The sequence below is a fragment of the Chrysochloris asiatica genome, unplaced genomic scaffold (assembly GCF_000296735.1).
Source record: "Chrysochloris asiatica unplaced genomic scaffold, ChrAsi1.0 scaffold00125, whole genome shotgun sequence".
NCBI classification, from domain to species: Eukaryota; Metazoa; Chordata; class Mammalia; order Afrosoricida; family Chrysochloridae; genus Chrysochloris; species Chrysochloris asiatica.
In genome coordinates this window covers 3,964,023-3,969,418 of record NW_006408643.1, presented here as the reverse complement: position 1 = coordinate 3,969,418, position 5,396 = coordinate 3,964,023, and positions in this window count along the sequence as shown.

Below are 5,396 nucleotides of genomic sequence, written 5' to 3'. Positions count from 1 at the left end.
AGTCACCTCTGCCCTGTTCTGTTCCCTCTGCAGCAGCCAGAGGGCACCGGTGAGCACCTGAGTCTAATGGCCCCTCCTCTGCCCACAGCCCTCCAGGGAGCACACCTCTTGTGGTAAAAGCCCAAAGGCCCACACAGCCCTGTCCAGCCCTGCCTACCCCTCTTCCTCTCTCCCCCACCCCTTTGCTTACTGCTCCAGCCACATGGGCCTCTTCACGCCTACTCACCAGGCTCATTCCTGCCTCAGGGCCTTTGCACAAGCTGTGCCTGCCTCCTGGAATACTTAGTCTCCAAATCTAATGTTGTTCCTGGCCAAAAATTCAGGGAAGGAGGTTTGTCACAGCACACCGAAACAGCATGAGGAAGGGCAAAAAGCAGCCAGAGAGCCCCTCAGAGGGAGGTGTGGAAGGGCCCACGAGGCAGTCCTGGACAGGCAGGGACATGGTAAGCGTGACACCTAGTCAACCCTCTGTCTTGACCCATTTGCAGAGAAGTGCCTGGGCACCCGGTCCTGCCACCAGGAGAAGGGGAAATGAAGGCAAGCGTATTGGAAGTAATCTGCGCTGTGAAGTTGGCCCCCACTCATGGTGACCCCATCTGACACAGCACACCGGCCCCATTGGGTTTTCCAGCCCTGCTTGTGGAGTGGTTAAGTGCCCAACTGCTAACCAAAAGGTTCTTAGTTTGAACCCATCAGCAGCTTCATGGGGCAAAAGACTTAGCAAATTGCTCCCGTAAAGCTGACAGACAGCCTTGGAAACCCTATTGGGCAGCTCTGCTCTGTCTTACAAAGTTCTCAGAGTCAGAATCGACTCGACGGGATGACAACAGGCTTTTTATTTATATTTACGAGAACAGATCTCCAGGTCTTTCTCCCTCAGAGCTACTGCTGTTATTGTTAAGTGCCGTCGAGTCGATTCCGACCCATAGTGACCCTGTATAGGGTTTCCAGGGAACAGCTGGTGAGCTTGAACCAGCGACCTTGCAGTTCAAGTTTGATGCATTAGGCCACAGCGCCATGGTGGGTTCAAACCTCAAGAGGAAGCAATCCCCATGCTCCTGGGGGCATGAGGTGAAACCGGCACCCATGACACCACAGGAGACAACTCGGGTGGCAAATGAGGGCAAGCTGGGGCAAGAGGGATGGAAAGGGGACCAGAGAAGATCCCCTGTGTTGCCCAACCCACCACTTTTCCGAAAAGGGCTGCCAAACTAAGGCACAGGGGGATGCTGAGGCTCACTGAGGGGTAGCCCTTGCCCAGGGCCGCCAGCTATGATGGGAGCCCACAACTCATCATGTGACAGCAAGAAAGCAGGCAGCCCCCTCTCTGGGCTCAGTGAGCTGACTGAGTGACCATGTAGGTTCCCAGATGAATTCCGGGGTGGGGGGGTGGGGGGGGACCACCGGGCCTTCTGCTAAGGAACACTGATGGGGAGCAAGTGGGCCCCTGCTGAGGAAGCGCTAAGGGGGGGCAAATGGGCACCCACTCCAGCCAGCGCTGGGGCGAGGGTCACGCGGTCTCAGATTCAGCCTGTGTGCCCACACGCTCCAGGAGAACATAAAGGGTGATTATGACGCAGCACTGAGCAGCAAGCAGCCCCAGTGTCACCCACCCGTCACAAGGAGGGTCCTCCTGGGGCCTGATGATGCCAGGGTGCCCTCCGCTGCCCCAAGGCAGCCCCCCCAGTCTCAACCAGAGAAAGTTCACAGTGACAATGCTGGAAAAGTCTGACCCAGTAAACTTCCTACCCCTCCTCAACCTCTTCGTGCCTCTCCTACCTCATTAGCCCCCTTTTAGATGCATGGGGTGTTACTGCAGCTGGGACCCCATTTCCAGGGCTCTGGAGCCCCCCCCAAGGGCTGTACTCAGCTTCTGAACACCCTGAAACCTCTGTCACTCAAGAGAGAAGCTGAGACAGAATTCAACAAGCTCTCACCCTAGACTTTAGTTCCCTAACTGCTGGTGGACACAACGTGGTTCCAGCCAAGTCCCTCCTCACAGGGAAATGGGATCAGGGTGGGGTCCAGTGGGATCGGCCCCACCACCTTCTGGGAAGAATCCGAAATCCGGTGCTAATTGACTTGCAAAGATGTGAAGGCTCCGGATGGTGCCCCAAGGGTCCCTGTGGCCAGGAGTGGCCAGGTGGGGCAGGCAGGGATCCGGGCCCAGCCCCAGGGAGTGGAATCAGTTATGCCTGCCAGGTGTCCCCAAGGAATGAACCCTGTTAAGCGTTCCCCATGCTTCTTCCTGCTTGATGGATAAGGAAACTGAAGCTCTAAGGGTGGCTGGGGGCCTGGGGTGAGATCTGAGCAGAGTCCATACTTCCCAGGAGCCCTGGCTGCCAAGCTGGCCTCTCCTAGCATCCCCCACAATGGCTTTTTGCAGGAATGAGACACGCCAGGACTGGGTATGCCCTTCCTTGGCTCACACATCCACCAGGACTCCCCTGCTCCGTTGGTGTTTGGACCCTTCACAATCTGACCCTACACCGATCCCCTCTGCCCCCTCTGCGCACAAGCTCTTGTGAAAGTGACTGCAGTTCCCAGGAAACCTGAGCTGTCTTGACCCCACCCCAGCTGGCCCACTTGACCCTTTGTGATCTGATCCTACACCTATCCCTTCTTCACACAGCTCTTGTGAAAGTGACTGCAGTTCCCCGGAAATCTGGGCTGTCTTGACCGCCCCCTCCCCCCCAGCTGGGTCCATGTGGCACATAAGCACACATCCTTCACATCCAACCACAAACTCCCCCCAGCCCAGGCTGAGCCTCAACCCCCTCTGGCTCCTCCCTCCACCCCAGGACCCTTCCTCAACCCAGCCAAACTCCATCCCCACCCCCACCCCAGGGCTGGGAATGGCTGTATCTATCTAGCTCTGCTCCTCTATGGTTCCTTATTACCCTGCATTAAAACCCAGACTCCTAACCTCTGCTGGCCCCTACCAAGCTCACACCCCTTTGGTCCCCCAACACCCAGCCTTCTAGTTCCCACAGGGGTATCTGTAGACATACTTCCTTCCCCCCAGCATCCTTTCTCTTTCTCTCCCCATCAACCCTCAGTGTCCACCCTCTTCCAGGAAGCCCTCCTAAATGCTCCAGGCTGGACCAAGGTCCCTCAGGGGTCCCCCCAGTGTCCTGTGAAACTCCATCACGGCTCTGTTCATGTCACATGTCTGTTCCACCACGATGGGGGTGTCTTCTCCCCTCCCTTCACCAACCCCGTGTGAGGCTTCACCACATCGTCCCTGTGATCCTGCTTGTATCAGAGGGGGAAACTGAGGCCACTGCAGTCAGAAGATTAACTTGGGCGAGTCCCTCCCAGCAGCTCTGGAGTGCACCCAAGCTTTAGGGGTGGAGGAGAGGTTGGGAAGGGGCAGACAAGGCAAGAGCCCCTGGGAAGGCCCTGGGGGTGGTCACCAAACCTTGGCCATCCATGAGAAGGAGGACTTGCAGAACACTGCTAAGGGTGCTCAAGTAGAAATGGGGGTACGCAGGAACAGAGTAAAGGGACAGGGAAGGGGTGCAGGATGGTGGGGCTGATATACATTGTCCAGACCCTCCCAGAAGCCCAGGCCCCAGACCCTCCCTGCGCCCCCCCAACACACACACACCGCTGTGCACTCAGGGACAAACGAGAGGACAGAAAACTTTTTGGAGAGAATAGCTCAGACCCCACGTCCCCACCGTGGTCCCGTCGCCTCCCCCGCATTCCAGGTCCCAAGCGGAAGGGTGCCAAAGGGGCCCCGTGGCAGCGCCCCCCGGGTTGGCAGCCTGCACTCGGCGGCTCCACCTCCGGGAGGGGGGAGGAGGAGGCCCAGGGCCAGGGAGGGGGAGGGACATAACGGTCCGTACTTTGGAGAAGTACGGACCAAGGGCCTGGGGGAGATCAGGGATGCCAAGCAGCGGGGGTCAGAGCTGCCTCTGGGGGCGAACAAGCTGGAGGGATGCGGGTCCCTCCTCGGAGTATGGGGGAGGTAGGAGGGGACAAAGCCCGGCTCGGACTGGGCCTGGAAGTAGAAGGGGTCTAGGGGTGCACTCACCCCACGGCTCGGAGTAGGGCCCGCGCCCCTCCGCCGCGCGCGCTGCCTCCACTGGTCACTGCAGCCTGCCCTCTCCGTCTTCCCTCTCCCACGGTCCGCCCCGGAGAGCGCGGAGGCGCAGCAAGGACTCTGGAGAGGCCAGGCCCAGCGAGCGCGGCCTGGGGGCGGGGCAGGGGGCGGGGTTCCCAGTGGGCCAGGGGAGGGGCACCAGCCGGAAGTGGGGCGGGGGCACTAGAGAGAAGCCTCGCTGGGGGGCCAGGAAACCTCAATCCTCGATCTAGCCCTTTCGGCACTGGGTCCCCAACAAACACATGCCTAGAGGAGGAGGTCACCCAGAGGGATGCAGCCCAAGCCCCTCCCCTCGGAAGCTTGGTCCCATTGGACGCCCCTCCCCTGCTCACTCAACTCCTAGCGCTGATTGTGTCCATGGCAACAGAGGGGGGGGGAGCGAACAGTGAGAGGCCAGGCAGCTGAGGGCTCCCCAAACACACCCACATACAGGAGGTCAGGGAAGGGGCAGAACGGTCCCCTCCCATGCTACAGAGCACACCCCCAACAGCGACACCCCAGGGTGGGGCAGGAGCACTGCACGAAGAGGCCTCTCCCTCTAGTGGGGGTCCTCGGGTCCCGGCCGAGGGGGATAAAAGGAGGACACCGTGGCAGAGGTCTCCACCCCACCCGCCACCCTGAGGAGGGGGCGGGGAGCGCAGGGCCAGATTGGAAACAGATGGGGCCGCTAGTGCCAAGCCCGCGACACCCGATCCGGGGGAGGCGGGGAAAAGGGACTGGGAGGGGGAGGGGCGGTTCTGCCTGGGCAGCCAATCGGGGTCCCGCGCTGCCCGGGGTGCGGGTTTGAAAACTCCACTGGGGCGCTAGGAGATGGGGAGGCCTGGCAGACCTGGAGGTCTTAAAGCAGCAGCCAGGGAGGGGCGTGGACCCCCTTCTGGCCATCCCTGGAGACGATGCCTCTCCTTCTACTCTTTACTCTCAGGACCCAAACCTCCGTGTCTATAGGCAAAGCCAGCCGGAGGATACAGGCCCTAGAGGAAACACAGAGAGAAATCACTTGCAGGAGGAAAGGAAGAGCAGGGATTCGAACCTACACTGGTTTGGGGGCAGGGGCTGATCCACAAGACTATGGGGGGCCTGAAGCCCCAGTTTCCAAGGTCACATCAGTATAAAATTTGGGGACATAGTGTTTGGATGCTAAATGAAAGGCTGGCTGTGTGAATCCATCCAGGGGCCTAAAGATGGCAGCCTAGGACATCTACAAAGCCATTTTGTCACATAGGGTCGCTGTGAGGAGGAATAGACTCAACAGCATCCAGCTAGTGGGGCTAGCTGATCTGGGTATGAC